The sequence below is a fragment of the Gossypium hirsutum genome, chromosome A11 (genome assembly GCF_007990345.1).
Source record: "Gossypium hirsutum isolate 1008001.06 chromosome A11, Gossypium_hirsutum_v2.1, whole genome shotgun sequence".
Taxonomy (NCBI): domain Eukaryota; kingdom Viridiplantae; phylum Streptophyta; class Magnoliopsida; order Malvales; family Malvaceae; genus Gossypium; species Gossypium hirsutum.
Window position 1 is genome coordinate 78,018,010 of NC_053434.1, and position 22,842 is coordinate 78,040,851.

Here is a 22,842-nt window from a genome sequence, read left to right on the forward strand (position 1 = left end):
TACGTGTCCTACTACTAACAGATATAATTCAAAATAAATAAAATCCTAAATTAAAATTTAAAACTTTTAAGAGGCCTTATTACATAAAAATACCCAAATTTTAATTACTTATAAATTAAAAATCCAGTATAAAGGCATAAGCGGATGTGTGGCCACCTTCGAGTCCTTAGCAGCACCGATCCACCTAAGGATTACCTGCGCAGCAAAAAGGGTGAGTTTATGAAACTCAGTGTGTAATCCCATATAAGTAAAAGTCAAAAATCAAGCACCGTCTAGGTTTAAGCCATTTTTAACAACAGTGACAATATCAGTTTGGGCTTTAGCCCATCTCAATATAGAAACAGACATGTGTTCGGGCCTTGGCCCGTTATAGTAATAATAATCAGTGTAGTAATACTTTAAACAGTAAACAAATCCTACCCATCCAGCCTCTACACTCCATCTCCGTCTAACCCTTGTGGGGATATAATCAACCCACTCATCCCTACACTCCAAAATTAGCACCGGTTGCGGCACTAATCAGTAATATGTAGCTGGGCTCCAGTAATTTAGGCTCGAAGCCTTTCAGTACACTTCCTCCGATCAGTATAAACCCATCCCCATCTATGCATCATATAGTCATGTCATGTCATATCATAGAATCATACATGCATCCATTACAGTTTAAATAACATGCTAAAATAAAGTCATACATGCACATATATATATACATCACATAGGGCAAAATAGTTATCTTACCATATAAGCACAAAATAGTCATTTTACCACATAAGGGCAAAATAGTCATTTTACACATAAGGGAAAAACAGTCATTTTACCACAAGGGCAAAAAAGACATTTTATCAATTAGGGGTCCAGGCACACTTACCGACCTAACAGTAGGTCCACAGTCGTCTCCAACGACCTGTGCAACCTTAATTGTCAAATAGTGAAAATGGGCCCAATGCCCGTGTGGCCCACATAGCCTAAAGATGGCCTTGGCCGTGTGGGTTACACAGCTTGGCCCAATATTCTCCACACGTCCGTGTGGTTTACCCATGTGGGGCATAAACAGCCCATTTCGGCCCACCATGGCCCAAAACGGCCTAATCCCACGAAATCGCTCATGGTGGCCTCTACGATCAAACGCTCGTCTTTATGCATTTGAATTACCAAACAAGCGAGAGCACACTCGTGTAGTGTCAATACTTACATTTCCTGGCTTTTACCGATCTATGATTTGGGTAGTGTTTACACACCTGATTTCAGAAAGACGTACGTAGCCCTTGAGCACTCCAAACCTTGATCCAATACACAAACATTCACTAAATCACGAGGTAATCAAATTAATACTACTCCTTTCCAAAACACTTATCCAAAGATCAATTGTCACATACCTTAATTCAAACCCCCAAGCCCTTACACACACCTAAACCGTTGCTCAAGACTTATTTTCCCCCTTCTTCGGTTATTATCTGCATACCAATTAGAAACTTATGAACAACTATTCATAACCATAGTTTGATCTCTAAATGAAAATACACACCTACTGAAACCACAGAATTGCAGAGTAGGAATTGTATACAAAATCGGTACAGAGAGAGTAGAAAAGAGAATTGGGCAGGATGAGGGTGAAAGAAATAGTAGTATTCGGTCAAATGGAAATCGATTGGAGGTGAGGGTGCTAAGGAAGATTCGGTCAAGAAAGGACCAATTGAGAGAGAGGGAAAAAGAGAAGAATCGGTTAGGAAAAGTCAAAGGCATTTGAGAGACAGAATGGGGAGTATTCGGCTAAATGCACAAAAGAAAATGATGACTGATCAGAATTGATTAAGAGGGGAAGAATGGTATTCGGTTAAGCACAAAAGGAGAACACGAGGGAGAATAATTTGCTAAAAGAATAAGGGAAAGGAGAATTTGATCTAAAAAGAGACATTGCAATGAAGAGAAAAATTGAGATATACCTGAAATGAATGATACCCGAGTGGTCAATACCAATATTCGATCTCAACAATAAAAGAAAGATGGGAAAAAGCAAAACTTTCAGCACAATTTTGGTACCTCGTGAGTAAAAGGCCCTATGACCAAATTCGGCAACATGCAAATCCCCACATGATGTTCTCCTTAAATCCCTCCTCAAATCTCTTAAACCGATCACACCTCCCTCAACCACACAATTCGAATTCCCCTCAACCATTTTAGTGTTTCGGTCAACCAAGGACACTTCCATAGCACTTGCGGCAAAATGAAACACTCCATTGCCCCCACCAGATTCGAACCTCAGTCCTTTGGAATAGGTAACACCCCACTTATCCCCTAGACCAGCAGGATTTTTACGTCATGTTTCACCTATTTTTATTTAAAAGCCTACTGCTTAGAGACAGTGTTTATTCCTTTAAAAACAAAACTTTTGCGCAAGCCAAGGCTTGAACCCAAGACTTGTCAGACACTTTCAGAACACTTAACCACTGAGGCAAACACTCATTTGTGTCATTTCTTTCACAATTAAACATTTATGTACAGCGTTCTAACTGTTCTTATGCTCAAGACCTAATACTTCCAGGCCTAAAATTTGGGGCATTACATAGCTCTATAGAGGGAGCGAGATTTTGCTGCTTTGGTCGATAAGGCAAAGATAGCCAAGGATGTAAAGCAAGCTGAGCACTAGAACCATGAGAAGAAATAGGGTAGGAAGAAGAGGGATTCGGAGGCCTCAAGTTTATTTCTGAGGCCTAGGAAAAAGGCTAGAGTTGATGGGCCAGTCAGAGTTGGGGTCTCTGTTGTTGTTACTAGACTGCAGCCCTGTGCAACTTGTGGAAGATGCCATCAGGGTGAGTGCTCGAAGAGGATTGGGGCATGTTTGAGGTGTAGATCGTTGGAGCACCGTATCAGAGATTGTCCACGGAGGCCCAATCAGATGCGAGCTACTGGTATGGGTACAGTACAACTGCCAAAAGGTGCTCAGCAGCTACCGAGAGGCTGTGGTCAAGCCAAAGGTGGTAATGGATTGGGCCGTGGTCAGAGGGCACTGGGCAGAGGTGCTAGTCATACTGAGGCGAGGCAACCAGCTCTGGTTTATGCTGCACGTTGCCGAAGGGATGGAGATGCTCCAGATGTTATCACAAGTACGTTCTTCATTTATAATGTACCTTATACTGCACTGATTGATGTTGGTTCTACTCATTCCTATATAGCATGCACTAAATCTGAGACTTTGGGTATAATGGTTGAGAGCACTACCAATGAGGTTACCATGTTGAGTCCATTAGGGCAGTCAGTGAGGGTAAATAAATTGTTCAGAAATGTACCTTTGGAGGTGCAAGGAACTATCATTTTGGCAGATTTAATGGAAATACCTTTTGGAGAATTTGACTTAATTCTGGGAATGGACTGGCTAGTTAAACATCAAGTGAACTTGGATTATGCTACCAAACAGATGGTACTGAAAACTGCAGAGGGTGTCGAGGTAGTTGTAATTGGGGAGCGTTAGAATTATTTGTGAAATGTATTCTCTGTACTAGGGGTCGAGAAATTAGTTCATAAGGGTTTCGAGGCATATGTAGCCTATATCGATGTTTTAGATTCTGAAGGTTCTCCTGTTAAGGATATCAAACAGTTAAAGACTTTCCAGATGTTTTGGCTAATGAGCTGCCTGGATTACCTCCAAATCAGGAAGTTGAGTTTGGGATTGAGCTTCCGCCTGGTATAGCTCTGGTGTCTATTGCCCTTTATAGAATGGCACTAAAGGAGCTTGTGGAGCTTAAAGCTCAGATTCAGGAGTTACTGGATAAAGGGTTCATCCGCCCTAGTGTGTCTCCGTGGGGAGCACTGTTTTATTTGTGAAAAAGAAGGATGGATCCATGCATATGTGCATCAATTATCGGTAATTAAATAAATTTACTATTAATAATAAGTACCCTCTACCGAGAATTGAACTAGTTTCGTGGAGCTTTGATTTTCTCTAAGATTGATCTTTGATTGGAGTACCATCAATTGAGGGTTAAAGAGACTGATGTTTACAAGACAGCGTTCAGGAGTCATTATGGGCATTACGAGTTTCTAGTGATGTCATTTGGATTGACGAATGTGCCAGTGACTTTTATGGATATGATGAACCGAGCGTTCCAGCCCTACCTAGACCAGTTTGTGGTGGTTTTTATTGATGACATTCTGGTGTATTTGAGAACTGAAGATGATCATGATGCACATCTCCAAGTTGTTCTGCAAATTCTGAGGGAGAAACAACTATACGCCAAGTTTAGTAAATACGAGTTCTGGTTACGGGAAGTAACATTTCTGGGCCATGTGGTATCTACCGAAGGGATTAGGGTTAATCCTTAAAAAATCAAACCCGTTTTGGATTGGAAGCTGCCTAAGACAGTATTTGAGATTCGTAGTTTTCCGGGACTGGTAGGGTATTACAAATGATTCATTGAGGGGTTTTCATTTATTGCTGCACCTCTGACTAAGTTATTGCATAAGGGTGTACCGTTTGACTGGATTGATGCACAGCAAGAGAGTTTTGAGAAGCTTAAGAAAGTTCTAACTGAGGCTCCTATTTTGACACAGCCAGAGTTTGGGAAAGAATTTACAATTTACAACAATGCATCACATGTAGGGTTGAGATGTGTGTTGATGCAAGATGGTAAGGTGGTTGCATATGCGTCTTGTCAGCTTAAGACTCATGAAGTGAATTACTCGACGCATGATTTGGAGTTGGTTACGGTGGTATTCGTACTGAAGATTTGGAGGTTTTACCTATACGGTGAGAAGTGTATCATTTACACTGATCACAAGAGCCTTATTTATCTCCTCACTCAAAAGGAGCTAAATATTAGGCAGCGTAGATGGATTGAGCTGCTAAAAGACTATGACTGTACAATTGAATACCATCCTGGTAAGGCCAATGTGGTGGCCGACGTACTGAGCCGTAGGGCTATGATTGATCTAAGGGCAATGTTTTCTCTTTTCAGCTTATTTGATGATGGTAGCTTGTTGGCTGGGCTCTAAGTTAAACTGACGTAGATTGAGCAGATTAAGGGTAAACAGTTGGAGGATGAGTCACTAGGTCCTCGATTCTAACAAATTGGGAGTGGTAACACATCAAATTTTGAACTGAATAGTGAAGGGGTACTTTGTTTTCGTGGGAGAATCTGTGTACCAAAGAATACTGATTTGGGACAGTCTATACTGCGAGAGGCACATAGTAGTCCTTATGCTATGGATCCTGGTGGGAATAAGATATATAGAGACCTTTGTAAGTTGTATTGGTGGCTAGGTCTTAAGTGTGAAGTTACTTATTTTGTGAGTAAATGTCTGACTTGCCAGGAAGTTAAGGCTGAACATTAGTTACCTTCAGGGTTGCTTCAACCAATTAAGATTCTGCTTTGGAAGTGGGAAAGAGTGACTATAGACTTCGTTAGTGGGCTACCCCTAATGCATACTAAGAAGGATTCAGTATGGGTCATCGTGGATCAGTTGACCAAGTCAGCCCATTTTATACCAGTTCTGTGACAGCCCAAAATTGACCCTAGTCGGGAAGTGGTTTCGGGACCGCTAAACTGAGTCATAAAAATAATTACCTGTCATATTTGATGCTTATTATATGTATATATGCATGTGTGAAAATTTCATATTTGAATTTTGTTTAATTGTAGGTGAATTTTAGTAAATAGGACTTATGTAAGAAAATTTTGAAATGTGATAGGTTAATTTATAAGGACCTATTAAAGCATGTAGTGAGAATGATGGGTTTGCATGTCAAATTACCCAAAATTTGAGCTAGTGGCCGGCCATGCTATGAGTGGAAACATGTTGGGAACATGTTGGCTTAGTGAGGCATGTTAGAAAAAAATAAAATAGGGAGTATGGGTAATAAAGAAATAAAAACAAAAAAATGTGTGGTTCTTTCCCCCCCCCCCATGGCCGTGAGCTAAAGAAAAGAAAAAGAAAGGATAATAGAAAAACAAAAGAAAGACAAAATGTTGGTATCATCTTCTCCCTTAGTAGCCGAACTTTAAAGAAGAAAAGGGATATAGCATTCGGCCATCTTAAGCTTAAAACAAGGTTAGTAATTCATGTTAGATTTTGAAATTTTAGCTTATTTTAAGTTAGTTACTAAGTTCCTTACTTTGCCCATGTTAAAAATTTGGATTTGGGTGGTGAATGGAGCATTCGGCCATGGTGGTTAATGAAGAGATTTGATTATTTTCTTTATGTTTTAATGAATAAATGTTGATGAGAGATGTTTGATCTAGTTAAAAATTTAATTTGATAGTATTTATATGTGTAATAGCCGAACTTGGACTTGCTTAGTTACTTGAATAAATGTTTTGTATTTAAATGCTAGAATGTGAGTGTTGCCGTTTAGATGATTTGAAAAGAATAGGGTAGATGTTTGAATGTCTAAAGGTTCGGTATTGTACATGAATTCTAATGGTATGATTTTGTGAATGCCGAATGAGCTATAGGAGGTGTGGATGACTTTTATGCATGTGAGTGTGTGTATGCCATTTAGTTGGTGACATTCGGCATTTCTTAATTAACATAGAGATGAGTGAATGAAATCGGCATGGGTATTTGTGAAAATGCCGAATGTGAACTTGGATAATATTGAGTAATGTATGTGCTTTAAAATGATGGAATGGAGTGGATGCTTTAAATGTGTTATGAACAATTATAAGTTAAATTAAGGTTTGCTAAATTATCATTGTCATTGTCGAATATACAAACATACATATGCATGTGTAATTGAAGTATGAATGTTTAGCAAGATGGTTAAACTAATTGATTTATTGATTAAGCACAAGGAGAATCAAGCAAAGGCAAAGAAAAGATCATCGAGTACCCGAGTTGGAACCGTCTTACCCAACACAAAGTAAGTCATTAGGCATATAGTTGTATTAATTTAAATGATCATAACGTCTATGTAATGATGCTGAATGGAATGATAAATATATATATACATGTATGTATGTGGTGATGAAAGTGTTGGATGAAGAGAAAAGAGGTGAGATGTATTGAGTTGTTGTTCTCGGCACTAAGAGTGCGGGTATAAACATTTATGATCATGAGATTGGCGCTAAGTGTGCGGGTTTAAATTGTACAGCACTAAGTGTGCGATTTTGATTATGTAGCACTAAGTGTGCGAGCTTGATTATGTAGCACTAAGTGTGCGAGCTTGATTATGTAGCACTAAGTGTGCGAGTTTGATTATATAGCACTAAGTGTGCGAGTTGATTATATAGCACTGAGTGTGCGGACTTAATATATATACTTTTGAATCATTATAAACACTAAGTGTGCGACATTATTGAGTCGATCACGGACAGCGGATCGGGTAAGTACCTTGAGTTCGTGACTAATAGGCGTTATGTTTATATTTGAAGTTGAGCTTGGTAAGTTTGAACCTATGTGACAATTATAATTGAAGTCACGTACATAAGATTTATCATGGAATAGGTGAAAGGTCGTTTAGTTTTATGATTGTAACGAAAATAAAATGATGTATGAAAATGCCTCGAATATCCTATTGATTAGTATATGGAATGTGAATGCATGACTAGGTATGAGATTGAACCGATAGGTTTGAGGAACTATGGTATGGTTCGGTATGGATGGAGTAACTAGCCTCGTTCCATTTTGCTTCCTCTTGTGATAATGTTATTAATGGATGGTAGTGCATTGCTTATGACTTACTGAGTTATATACTCACTCGGTGTTTCCTTGTCACCTATTTTAGGTTTCTTGGACTCGTCTCTTTTTGCGTGATCGGGCCGTCATTGGAGTCATCACACCGGCTAGCAAGTTTTGGTACTTTCTTCTTAGTCGGCTTAGGAGAACATTTCGGCATGTATAGGCTATTATGTTGTGTTTGAACTTTGGTATGTAAACTTTTTGCCATGCGAAAATGGCATAAATGTTCGGTTGGGTTTGGTTTCATAACGTTAGGTCGTAAATCTTGGTAATTCGACTTTTCTTTTTATGCCATATGTCATGGTTGATTATTTTGGTGTTAAAATTCATGATATGGCAATAGTGTAGTAGGGGGATGTTTGACAATGATTAGCCTTTGGCATGGCTAGTCATGATCATAATTGGTGATATGTATGATGAATTACTAGTTAGATCAAGGAGAAATCACGAAATAGGCATAGTTGCTTTCGTAACAGATGCTGGCAGCAGCAGTGACGTGAGATTTAAAAATCACTAAAAATAGTAGGAGTGGAATTAATTAATGAATAAATTATGTAATCGAAGCTTGATGAGTCTATTTTCATATAGAGGTAACGAAATGATCATATGGACAGTATGTTAAGAGATATTCAGGTTCTCATGAGACAGGGCCAGAACGGTTTCTGGATTCCCTATTCCGACTTTGGAAATTCATTTTAAATTAACCAGAGATAATTAGGAGTCATGCCATATATTTACAGATTCCTCTCTGAGTCTAGTTTCTATAGAAATAAACGGCATCGGAATTGAAGCTCTGTGCAGGGAGATATACAAGTCGTAATGCGCAAAGGTCAGTGTAGTCAATCCCTGTAACATGGGAGAATTTAACTAATAAACTGTACTAATTTGCCAGACCAAAAATTCTACAAAAATTCTATCATATAGGTATATGAGTTTAGTTCCAGGGAAAATTTACGGAACTGGATTTTGAGTTTCAGAACTCAAGATATGATTTTTAAAGCGACTAGTACGCAGATTGGCAGCTTGTCTGGGAAATGTCAAATAAGTGGTTTGAAGTCTGTTAACACCTCGTGTTCGACTCCGGCGACGGTCTCGGGTTCGGGGTGTTACAATTTTATTAGTATCAGAGCTATGGTTTAGTCGGTTCTAGGACTACCATAGCACGTATGAGTCTAGCTATACATGCCTTAATGTTAATGTTTAAATGTGTGATGACTTCTGACGGTTAGAATTTATGTTTTGATTAGTAAATGGATCCCGGTGTAGAGAGAACCTTGGCGGATGACATTGAAAGTGTAGCGGCTGCTCCTGCACAAGGGACACCGCCTGTTGAACCTCAGTCATCTGCAAATAATCAAGGTGAGGGGGCTAAACAGGCCTTCTTTACCATGATGAATGAGTGGGTCGCGCAATATGCCCGAACCAATCCGGCTGCCCAACAATTCCCGAATTTGAATAATCCACCCCAAGAGCCCATAATGCCATCAGTTGCTGATCCTGTGAGGCCGATTAAACCACATGTAGACTTGATTAGGAAGCGCGGGGCTGAGGAGTTCAAGGCCATAGTTACTGATAATGTCGAAAGGGCCGAGTTCTGGCTTGATAACACCATTGGGGTGTTCGATGAACTGTCATGCACACCCGATGAATGTATAAAGTGTGCTATATCTTTGTTGCGAGACTCAGCCTACTATTGGTGGAGGACCTTGATTTCCATAGTCCCAAACGAACGAGTTACTTGGGATTTCTTCCAAGCGGAATTTCGAAAGAAATATATTAGTCAACGGTTCATCGATCAAAAGCGTAAGGAATTCTTGGAACTCAAGCAAGGCCGTATGACAGTATCTGAATACGAACATGAATTCGTAAGACTCAGTAGGTATGCCCGGGAGTGTGTAGCTGATGAGGTTGCTATGTGAAAAAGATTCGAAGAAGGATTGAATGAAGATTTAAAGCTATTAGTGGGTATTTTGGAGATAAAAGAATTCGTGACACTAGTCGAACGAGCCTGCAAGGCGGAAGAACTTGGAAAGGGGAAGAAAAAGGCTGAATTTGAAGCTAGAGACTATCGCAAAAGATCGACGGGTAAAGCTCCGTTCTGAGCTGTAAAGAAGTTCAGGGAGGACACTAATAAGTCGAGGATGACTGCGGGAATTTCCATCAGAGCACGACCATCGACGGACTCCCGAGCTACTTCGGTAGCTAGTGTGGGCAATAATCGTCTAGAGAAACCTGAATGTCCCCAATGTGGAAGACGACACATAGGTGAATGTTGGGGTAAGTCTATTAACAGGGCCTGTTACGGATGCGGTTCAAAGGACCACTTCATTCGAGATTGCACGGAGCTTGATGAGAAGAATAAGATTCAAGGTGCAAGACCTAGTGGAGTGACAACTAGAGGTAGACCACCGAGAATTTTAGGAGGTAGGGGTGGTAGTCAGAGAGGGGCCTCTGATACGGCTGTTCGAGCCGAGAACCATACTCCTGCTAGAGCATATGCCATTCGCGCACGAGAGGAGGCATCCTCCCCTGACGTCATCACTGGTACCTTCACTCTCTTTAATACTAATGTGATTGCATTGATTGACCCTGGCTCTACTCATTCATATGTATGCGAAACTTTAGCATCCAGTAAGACTCTACCTGTTGAGTCTACTGAGTTCGTAATTCGAGTGTCAAACCCTTTGGGTCAATGCGTACTTGTTGATAAACTGTGTAAGAGATGCCCTCTAATAATCCGAGAATCCTGTTTTCCGGCCGATTTGATGCTTTTGCCGTTTGATGAATTTGATGTTATTCTTGGTTTGGATTGGTTGACCGCGCATGATGCAGTTGTGAATTGCAAAAGCAAGACTATTGATTTGAGGTGCGCAAATAACGAGATAATCCGAGTTGAGTCTATAGACTTAAGGGGGTTGCCAGCTGTAATATCAGCAATGTTGGCCCAGAAATATGTAAGAAAAGGGTGCGAAGCATACCTTGCGTATGTACTTGATGACAAAGAATTAGAAAAGAAACCCGAATCTGTGCCGGTGGTTTGTGAATACCCGGATGTTTTTCCTGAAGAGTTACCGGGTTTGCCACCTGTTCGGGAGATAGAGTTTGGTATTGAGCTTGTACCTGGAACTACGCCAATTTCGATAGCTCCGTATCGTATGGCACTAACCGAGTTAAAGGAATTGAAAGCTCAATTGCAAGAGTTGACAGATAGAGGTTTCGCTCGACCAAGTTTCTCACCTTGGGGTGCACCAGTATTGTTCGTGAAAAAGAAAGACGGAACCATGAGATTGTGCATTGACTATCGTCAACTGAATAAAGTGACGATAAAGAATAAATATCCATTACCGCGCATTGATGATTTGTTTGATCAACTAAAGGGAGCCTCAGTGTTTTCAAAGATAGATTTGAGATCGGGTTATTATCAGTTGCAGATTCGAGATTCGGACGTACCCAAAACTGCTTTCAGAACGAGGTACGGTCACTACGAGTTCTTAGTGATGCCGTTCGGGCTCACTAATGCCCCTGCGGTATTTATGGATTTGATGAATCGGATCTTCAGATAGTATTTGGACCGGTTCGTAGTTGTGTTCATTGATGACATCTTAGTCTATTCAGGAGATGAGACCGAACTTGCTGAACACCTGAGATTAGTGTTGCAAATTTTGCGGGATAAGAAGTTATATGCTAAGTTCAGTAAGTGTGAGTTCTGGTTAAGAGAGGTTAGTTTCTTGGGTCATGTGGTATCCGCATCGGGTATTCGAGTTGACCCGAGCAAAATTTCAGCCATACATAACTGGAAGCCTCCAAGAAATGTTACCGAAGTTCGGAGCTTCTTGGGGCTCGCCGGTTATTACCGACGATTTGTAAAAGGGTTCTCGATGATAGCCACACCAATGACGAAGCTACTTCAAAAGGATGCTAAGTTCGAATGGACGGAGAAATGTCAGAAAAGCTTCGATCAACTGAAAACTCATTTGACTGAAGCTCCAATTTTAGTGCAACCCGAATCAGGCAAAGAGTTTGTCATTTACAGTGATGCATCCCTACTCGGGTTGGGTTGCGTATTGATGCAAGAAGGTCGAGTTGTGGCCTATGCGTCGAGACAATTGAAGCCACACAAGAGAAATTATCCAACCCATGATCTCGAACTAGCCGCCATGTATTTGCTTTGAAAATATGGCGACATTATTTGTTTGGCGAAAAGTGCCATGTATTTTCGGATCACAAAAGTCTCAAATATTTGATGACTCAAAGAGACTTAAATCTGCGACAAAGACGTTGGCTTGAGTTGTTGAAAGATTACGAGCTCGTCATTGATTACCACCTGGGAAAGGCTAATGTGGTTGCGGACGCCTTAAGCCGGAAATCGCTGTTTGCTTTACGAGCGATGAATGTACACTTGTCTGTTCTACCCGACAATGTGTTAGTAGCTGAATTAAAGGCCAAACCATTATTGATTCATCAAATTCGTGAAGCACAGAAAGTCGACGATGAATTGGTTGCAAAACGGGCTGAATGTATTCCGAATATGGAATCCGAATTTCAAATTGATGATGACGATTGTTTGAGGTTCAGAGGTCGGTTGTGTGTTCCAAGAAATTTAGAACTCATTTCTATGATTCTGAATGAAGCTCATTGTAGCCGAATGTCAATTCACCCGGGGAGTGCGAAAATGTACAACGATCTGAAACGTCGGTTGTGGTGGCATGGTATGAAACTGGACATCTCCGACTTTGTTTCGAGATGTTTAATATGTCAACAAGTGAAAGCGGAACATCAAGTGCCTTCAGGATTACTTCAGCCGATCATGATACCCGAGTGGAAATGGGATCGAGTCACAATGGACTTTGTGTCCGGACTGCCCTTGTCAGCAAGCAAGAAGGATGCGATTTGGGTTGTTGTTGATAGACTGACTAAGTCGGCTCACTTGATCCCCGTGCGTACAGATTTTTCATTGGATAAACTAGCCGAATTGTATGTTTCTAAGATTGTGAGATTACATGGAGTACCTATTTCTATCGTGTCGGATAGAGATCCGAGATTCACCTCACGATTTTGGAAGAAATTGCAAGAAGCTTTGGGTACCAAGCTGCATTTTAGCACCGCTTTTCATCCACAAACCGATGGTCAATCCGAGCGGATAATTTAGATACTTGAGGATATGTTGAGATGTTGCATCCTCGAGTTTAGTGGTTCATGGGAACGGTATTTACCTTTGATTGAATTCGCTTACAACAATAGTTTTCAATCAAGTATTAAGATGGCACCTTACGAGGCTTTGTACGGTCGTAAATGCCGTACACCATTGTTTTGGACCGAGCTCGGTGAAAGTAAAATTTTCGGAGTCGATTTGATTAAAGATGCCGAACAGAAAGTAAGGGTAATCCGTGAAAGTCTAAAGGCAGCCACGGATCGTCAGAAATCGTATGCGGACTTGAAACGAAAAGACATTGAATATCAGGTGGGAGATAAAGTGTTTCTTAAAGTTTCGCCTTGGAAAAAGGTACTCAGATTTGGCCGAAAGGGCAAGTTGAGTCCGAGATTCATTGGGCCATACGAAATATCCGAACGAGTCGGTCCTGTTGCGTATCGATTGATTTTACCCCCTGAAATTGAAAAGATTCACGACGTCTTTCATGTTTCGATGCTTCGACGCTATAGATCTGATCCTTCGCACATAATTAGTCCGTCGGAGGTTGAAATTCAAGCCGATATGAGTTATGAAGAAGAGCCGATGCGTATCCTAGCTCGTGAAGTGAAGGGGTTGTGAAACAAAAGGGTTCCGTTAGTAAAGGTGTTATGGCTCAAACACGGGATCGAGGAAGCTACTTGGGAAACCGAGAGCTCGATGAAAGAACGATACCCAAACCTATTTACCGGTAAGATTTTCAGGGACGAAAATTTCTTGAGTGGGGGAGAGTTGTGACAGCCCAAAATTGACCCTAGTCGAGAAGTGGTTTCGGGACCGCTAAACCGAGTCATAAAAATAATTAGCTGTCATATTTGATGCTTATTATATGTATATATGCATGTGTGAAAATTTCATATTTGAATTTTGTTTAATTGTAGGTGAATTTTAGTAAATAGGACTTATGTGAGAAAATTTTGAAATGTGATAGGTTAATTTATAAGGACTTATTAAAGCATGTAGTGAGAATGATGGGTTTGCATGTCAAATTACCCAAAATTTGAGCTAGTGGCCGGCCATGCTATGAGTGGAAACATGTTGGGAACATGTTGGCTTAGTGAGGCATGTTAGAAAAAAATAAAATAGGGAGTATGGGTAATAAAGAAATAAAAACAAAAAAATGTGTGGTTGTTTCCCCCCCCCATGGCCGTGAGCTAAAGAAAAGAAAAAGAAAGGATAATAGAAAAACAAAAGAAAGACAAAATGTTGGTTTCATCTTCTCCCTTAGTAGCCAAACTTTAAAGAAGAAAAGGGATATAGCATTCGGCCATCTTAAGCTTAAAACAAGGTTAGTAATTCATGTTAGATTTTGAAATTTTAGCTTATTTTAAGTTAGTTACTAAGTTCCTTACTTTGCCCATGTTAAAAATTTGGATTTGGGTGGTGAATGGAGCATTCGGCCATGGTGGTTAATGAAGAGATTTGATTATTTTCTTTATGTTTTAATGAATAAATGTTGATGAGAGATGTTTGATCTAGTTAAAAATTTAATTTGATAGTATTTATATGTGTAATAGCCGAACTTGGACTTGCTTAGTTACTTGAATAAATGTTTTGTATTTAAATGCTAGAATGTGAGTGTTGCCGTTTAGATGATTTGAAAAGAATAGGGTAGATGTTTGAATGTCTACAGGTTCGGTATTGTACATGAATTCTAATGGTATGATTTTGTGAATGCCGAATGAGCTATAGGAGGTGTGGATGACTTTTATGCATGTGAGTGTGTGTATGCCATTTAGTTGGTGACATTCGGCATTTCTTAATTAACATTAGAGATGAGTGAATGAAACCGGCATGTGTATTTGTGAAAATGCCGAATGTGAACTTGGATAATATTGAGTAATGCATGTGCTTTAAAATGATGGAATGGAGTGGATGCTTTAAATGTGTTATGAACAATTATAAGTTAAATTAAGGTTTGCTAAATTACCATTGTCATTGCCGAATATACAAACATACATATGCATGTGTAATTGAAGTATGAATGTTTAGCAAGATGGTTAAACTAATTGATTTATTGATTAAGCACAAGGAGAATCAAGCAAAGGCAAAGAAAAGATCATCGAGTAGCCGAGTTGGAACCGTCTTACCCAACACAAAGTAAGTCATTAAGCATATAGTTGTATTAATTTAAATGATCATAACGTCTATGTAATGATGCTGAATGGAATGATAAATATATATATATACATGTATGTATGTGGTGATGAAAGTGTTGGATGAAGAGAAAAGAGGTGAGATGTATTGAGTTGTTGATCTCGGCACTAAGAGTGCGGGTATAAACATTTATGATCATGAGATTGGCGCTAAGTGTGCGGGTTTAAATTGTACAGCACTAAGTGTGCGAGCTTGATTATGTAGCACTAAGTGTGCGAGCTTGATTATGTAGCACTAAGTGTGCGAGCTTGATTATGTAGCACTAAGTGTGCGAGTTTGATTATATAGCACTAAGTGTGCGAGTTGATTATATAGCACTGAGTGTGCGGACTTAATATATATACTTTTGAATCATTATGAACACTAAGTGTGCGACATTATTGAGTCGATCACGGACAGCGGATCGGGTAAGTACCTTGAGTTCGTGACTAATAGGCGTTATGTTTATATTTGAAGTTGAGCTTGGTAAGTTTGAACCTATGTGACAATTATAATTGAAGTCACGTACATAAGATTTATCGTGGAATAGGTGAAAGGTCGTTTAGTTGTATGATTGTAACGAAAATAAAATGATGTATGAAAATGCCTCGAATATCCTATTGATTAGTATATGGAATGTGAATGCATGACTAGGTATGAGATTGAACTGATAGGTTTGAGGAACTATGGTATGGTTCGGTATGGATGGAGTAACTAGCCTCGTTCCATTTTGCTTCCTCTTGTGATAATGTTATTAATGGATGGTAGTGCATTGCTTATGACTTACTGAGTTATATACTCACTCGGTGTTTCCTTGTCACCTATTTTAGGTTTCTTGGACTCGTCTCTTTTTGCGTGATCGGGCCGTCATTGGAGTCATCACACCGGCTAGCAAGTTTTGGTACTTTCTTCTTAGTCGGCTTAGGAGAACATTTCGGCATGTATAGGCTATTATGTTGTGTTTGAACTTTGGTATGTAAACTTTTTGCCATGCGAAAATGGCATAAATGTTCGGTTGGGTTTGGTTTCATAACGTTAGGTTGTAAATCTTGGTAATTCGACTTTTCTTTTTATGCCATATGTCATGGTTGATTATTTTGGTGTTAAAATTCATGATATGGCAATAGTGTAGTAGGGGGATGTTTGACAATGATTAGCCTTTGGCATGGCTAGTCATGATCATAATTGGTGATATGTATGATGAATTACTAGTTAGATCAAGGAGAAATCACGAAATAGGCATAGTTGCTTTCGTAACAGATGCTGGCAGCAGCAGTGACGTGAGATTTAAAAATAACTAAAAATAGTAGGAGTGGAATTAATTAATGAATAAATTATGTAATCGAAGCTTGATGAGTCTATTTTCATATAGAAGTAACGAAATGATTATATGGATAGTATGTTAAGAGATATTCAGGTTCTCGTGAGACAGGGCCAGAACGGTTTCTGGATTCCCTGTTCCGAATTTGGAAATTCATTATAAATTAACCAGAGATAATTAGGATTCATGCCATATATTTACAGATTCCTCTCTGAGTCTAGTTTCTATAGAAACAAACGGTATCGGAATTGAAGCTCTGTGCAGGGAGATATCCAAGTCGTAATGCACAAAGGTCAGTGTAGTCGATCCCTGTAACATGGGAGATTTTAACTAATAAACTGTACTAATTTGCCAGACCAAAAATTCTACAAAAATTCTACCATATAGGTATATGAGTCTAGTTCCAGGGAAAATTTACGGTACTGGATTTTGAGTTTCACAACTCAATATATGATTTTTAAAGCGACTAGTACGCAGATTGGAAGCTTGTCTGGGAAATGTCAAATAAGTGGTTTGGAGTCTGTTAACACCTCGTGTTCGACTCCGGCGACGGTCTCGGGTTCGGGGTGTTACAATTTTATTGGAATCAGAGCTATGGTTTAGTCGGTTCTAGGACTACCATAGCACGTATGAGTCTAGCTATACATGCCTTAATGTTAATGTTTAAATGTGTGATGACTTCTGACGGTTAGAATTTATGTTTTGATTAGTAAATGGATCCCGGTGTAGAGAGAACCTTGGCGGATGACATTGAAAGTGTAGCGGCTGCTCCTGCACAAGGGGCACCGCCTTTTGAACCTCAGTCATCTGCAAATAATCAAGGTGAGGGGCTAAACAGGCCTTCTTTACCATGATGAATGAGTGGGTCGCGCAATATGCCCTAACCAATCCGGCTGTCCAACAATTCCCGAATTTGAATAATCCACCCCAAGAGCCCGTAATGCCATCAGTTCCTGATCCTGTGAGGCCGAGTAAACCACCTGTAGACTTGATTAGGAAGCACGGGGCTGAGGAGTTCAAGGCCATAGTTACTGATGATGTCGAAAGGGCCGAGTTCTGGCTTGATAACACCATTCGGGTGTTCGATGAACTGTCATGCACACCCGATGAATGTCTAAAGTGTGCTATATCTTTGTTGCGAGACTCAGCCTACTATTGGTGGAGGACCTTGATTTCCATAGTCCCAAACGAACGAGTTACTTGGGATTTCTTCCATGCGGAATTTCGAAAGAAATATATTAGTCAACGGTTCATCGATCAAAAGCGTAAGGAATTCTTGGAACTCAAGCAAGGCCGTATGACAGTATCTGAATACGAACATGAATTCGTAAGACTCAGTAGGTATGCCCGGGAGTGTGTAGCTGATGAGGTTGCTATGTGCAAAAGATTCGAAGAAGGATTGAATGAAGATTTAAAGCTATTAGTGGGTATTTTGGAGATAAAAGAATTCGTGACACTAGTCGAACGAGCCTGCAAGGCGGAAAACTTGGAAAGGGGAAGAAGAAGGCTGAATTTGAAGCTAGAGACTATCGTAAAAGATCGACGGGTAAAGCTCCGTTCTGAGCTGTAAAGAAGTTCAGGGAGGACACTAATAAGTCGAGGATGACTGCGGGAATTTCCATCAGAGCACGACCATCGACGGACTCCTGAGCTACTTCGGTAGCTAGTGTGGGCAATAATCGTCTAGAGAAACCTGAATGTCCCCAATGTGGAAGACGACACATAGGTGAATGTTGGGGTAAGTCTATTAACAGGGCCTGTTACGGATGCGATTCGAAGGACCACTTCATTAGAGATTGCACGGAGCTTGATGAGAAGAATAAGATTCAAGGTGCAAGACCTAGTGGAGTGACAACTAGAGGTAGACCACCGAGAATTTTAGGAGGTAGGGGTGGTAGTCAGAGAGGGGCCTCTGATACGGCTGTTCGAGCCGAGAACCGTACTCCTGCTAGAGCATATGCCATTCGCGCACGAGAGGAGGCATCCTCCCCTGACTTCATCACTGGTACCTTCACTCTCTTTGATACTAATGTGATTGCATTGATTGACCCTGGCTCTACTCATTCATCTGTATGCGAAACCTTAGCATCCAGTAAGACTCTACTTGTTGAGTCTACTGAGTTCGTAATTCGAGTGTCAAACCCTTTGGGTCAATGCGTACTTGTTGATAAACTGTGTAAAAGATGCCCTCTAATAATCCGAGAATCCTGTTTTCCGGCCGATTTGATGCTTTTGCCGTTTGACGAATTTGATGTTATTCTTGGTTTGGATTGGTTGACCGCGCATGATGCGGTTGTGAATTGCAAAAGCAAGACTATTGATTTGAGGTGCGCAAATAACGAGATAATCCGAGTTGAGTCTACAGACTTAAGGGGGTTGCCAGCTGTAATATCAGCAATGTTGGCCCAGAAATATGTAAGAAAAGGGTGCGAAGCATACCTTGCGTATGTACTTGATGACAAAGAATTAGAAAAGAAACCCGAATCTGTGCCGGTGGTTTGTGAATACCCAGATGTTTTTCCTGAAGAGTTACCGGGTTTGCCACCTGTTCGGGAGATAGAGTTTGGTATTGAGCTTGTACCTGGAACTACGCCAATTTCGATAGCTCCGTATCGTATGGCACTAACCGAGTTAAAGGAATTGAAAGCTCAATTGCAAGAGTTGACGGATAGAGGTTTCACTCGACCAAGTTTCTCACCTTGGGGTGCACCAGTATTGTTCGTGAAAAAGAAGGACGGAACCATGAGATTGTGCATTGACTATCGTCAACTGAATAAAGTGACGATAAAGAATAAATATCCATTACCGCACATTGATGATTTGTTTGATCAACTAAAGGGAGCCTCAGTGTTTTCAAAGATAGATTTGAGATCGGGTTATTATCAGTTGCGGATTCGAGATTCGGACGTACCCAAAACTGCTTTCAGAACGAGGTACGGTCACTACGAGTTCTTAGTGATGCCGTTCGGGCTCACTAATGCCCCTGCGGTATTTATGGATTTGATGAATCGGATCTTCAGACAGTATTTGGACCGGTTCGTAGTTGTGTTCATTGATGACATCTTAGTCTATTCAGGAGATGAGACCGAACATGCTGAACACTTGAGATTAGTGTTGCAAATTTTGCGGGATAAGAAGTTATATGCTAAGTTCAGTAAGTGTGAGTTCTGGTTAAGAGAGGTTAGTTTCTTGGGTCATGTGGTATCCGCATCGGGTATTCGAGTTGACCCGAGCAAAATTTCAGCCATACATAACTGGAAGCCTCCAAGAAATGTTACCGAAGTTCAGAGCTTCCTGGGGCTCGCCGGTTATTACCGACGATTTGTAAAAGGGTTCTCGATGATAGCCACACCAATGACAAAGCTACTTCAAAAGGATGTTAAGTTCGAATGGACGGAGAAATGTCAGAAAAGCTTCGATCAACTGAAAACTCATTTGACTGAAGCTCCAATTTTAGTGCAACCCGAATCAGGCAAAGAGTTTGTCATTTATAGTGACGCATCCCTACTCGGGTTGGGTTGCGTATTGATGCAAGAAGGTCGAGTTGTGGCCTATGCGTCGAGACAATTGAAGCCACACGAGAGAAATTATCCAACCCATGATCTCGAACTAGCCGCCATGTATTTGCTTTGAAAATATGGCGACATTATTTGTTTGGCGAAAAGTTCCATGTATTTTCGGATCACAAAAGTCTCAAATATTTGATGACTCAAAGAGACTTAAATCTGCGACAAAGACGTTGGCTTGAGTTGTTGAAAGATTACGAGCTCGTCATTGATTACCACCCGGGAAAGGCTAATGTGGTTGCGGACGCCTTAAGCCGGAAATCGCTGTTTGCTTTACGAGCGATGAATGTACACTTGTCTGTTCTACCCGACAATGTGTTAGTAGCTGAATTAAAGGCCAAACCATTATTGATTCATCAAATTCGTGAAGCACAGAAAGTCAACGATGAATTGGTTGCAAAACGGGCTGAATGTATTCCGAATATGGAATCCGAATTTCAAATTGATGATGACGATTGTTTGAGGTTCAGAGGTCGGTTGTGTGTTCTAAGAAATTCAGAACTCATTTCGATGATTCTGAACAAAGCTCATTGTAGCCGAATGTCAATTCACCTGGGGAGTGCGAAAATGTACAACGATTTGAAACGTCGGTTTTGGTGGCATTGTAACACCCCGAACCCGAGACCGACACCGGAGTCGAACACGAGGTGTTAACAGACTTTAAACCCCTTTAAAAAAATTCCCAGACACTGCCAATCTGCGTACTAGTCGTTTTAAAAATCATATCTTGAGTTTCACAACTCAAAAATCAGTTCCGTGACTTTTCCCTGAAACTAGACTCATATGCCCATCTACATATTTTTTCTAGAATTTTTGGTCAGACCAATTAGTACAGTTTATTAGTCAAAGTCTCCCATGTTACAGGGATCGACTACCCTGACCTTTGTGCATTACGACTTGGATATCTCCCTGCACAGAGCTTCAATTCCGATACCGTTTGTTTCTATAGAAACTAGACTCAGAGAGGAATCTGTAAATATATGGCATGAATCCTAATTATCTCTGGTTAATTTATAATGAATTTCCAAATTCGGCTAGTTTATCCAATGAAAAATCCGTACGCACGGGATAAGGTGAGCCGACTTAGTCAGTCTATCAACAACAACCCAAATCGCATCCTTCTTACTTGTTGACCATGGCAGTCCGGACACAAAGTCCATTGTGACTCGATCCCATTTCCACTCGGGTATCATGATCGGCTGAAGTAATCCTGAAGGCACTTGATGTTCCGCTTTCACTTGTTGACATATTAAACATCTCGAAACAAAGTCGGAGATGTCTCGTTTCATACCATGCCACCTAAAACCAACGTTTCAAATCGTTGTACATTTTCGTACTCCCCGGGTGAATTGACATTCGGCTACAATGGGCTTCGTTCAGAATCATCGAAATGAGTTCCGAATTCCTTGGAACACACAAACGACTTCTGAACCTCAAACAATCATCATCATCAATTTGAAACTCCGATTCCTTGTTCGGAGCACACTCAGCCCGTTTTGCAACCAATTCATCATCAACTTTCTGGGCTTCACGAATTTGATGAATCAATAATGGTTTGGCTTTTAATTCAGCTATTGACACATTGTCGGGTAGAACAGACAAGTGCACATTCATCGCTCGTAAAGCAAACAATGATTTCCGGCTTAAGGCGTCCGCAACCATATTAGCCTTTCCCGAGTGGTAATGAATGACAAGCTCGTAATCTTTCAACAACTCAAGCCAACGTCTTTGTCGCAGATTTAAGTCTCTTTGAGTCATCAAATTTTTGAGACTTTTGTGATCCGAAAATACATGGCACTTCTCACCAAATAAGTAATGTCGCCATATTTTTAAAGCAAATACGATGGCAGCTAGTTCAAGATCATGGGTCGGATAATTTTTCTCATGTGGCTTTAATTGTCTCGACGCATAGGCCACCACTCGACCTTCTTGCATCAATACGCAACCCAACCCAAGTAGGGATGCGTCACTATAAATGACAAACTCTTTGCCTGATTCGGGTTGCACTAAAATTGGAGCTTCAGTCAAATAAGTTTTAGTTGATCAAACTTTTCTGACATTTCTCCGTCCATTCGAACTTAACATCCTTTTGAAGTAGCTTCGTCATTGGTGTGGCTATCATCGAGAAACCTTTGACAAATCGTCGGTAATAACCGGCGAGTCCCAGGAATTTCCGAACTTCGGTAATATTTCTTGGAGGCTTCCAGTTAAGTATGGCTGAAATTTGTTCTGGTCAACTCGAATACCCGATGCGGATACCACATGACCCAAGAAGCTAACCTCTCTTAACCAGAACTCACACTTACTGAACTTAGCATATAACTGCTTATCCCGCAAAATTTGCAACACCAGTCTCAGGTGCTCAGCATGTTCGGTCTCATCTCTTGAATAGACCAAGATGTCATCAATGAACACAACTACGAACCGATCCAAATATGGTCTGAAGATCCGATTCATCAAATCCATAAATACCGCAGGGCATTAGTGAGCCCAAACGGCATCACTAAGAACTCGTAGTGACCATATCTCATCCTGAAGGCAGTTTGGGTATGTCCGATTCTCGAATTCGCAACTGATAATATCCCTATCTCAAATCTATTTTTGAGAACTCTGTGGCTCCCTTCAGTTGGTCGAACAAATCATCGATGCGCGGCAACGGATATTTGTTCTTTATCGTCACTTTATTCAGTTGACGATAGTCAATGCACAACCTCATGGTTCCGTCCTTCTTTTTCACGAACAATACTGGTGCACCCCAGGGTGAGAAACTTGGTCGAGCAAAACCTCTATCCGTCAATTCTTGCAACTGAGCTTTCAACTCTTTTAACTCGGTTGGTGCCATACGATACGGAGCTATCGAAATCGGCGTAGTCCCAGGTACAAGCTCAATACCAAACTCTACCTCCCGAACAAGTGGTAAACCCGGTAATCCTTCAGGAAAAACATCCGGGTATTCA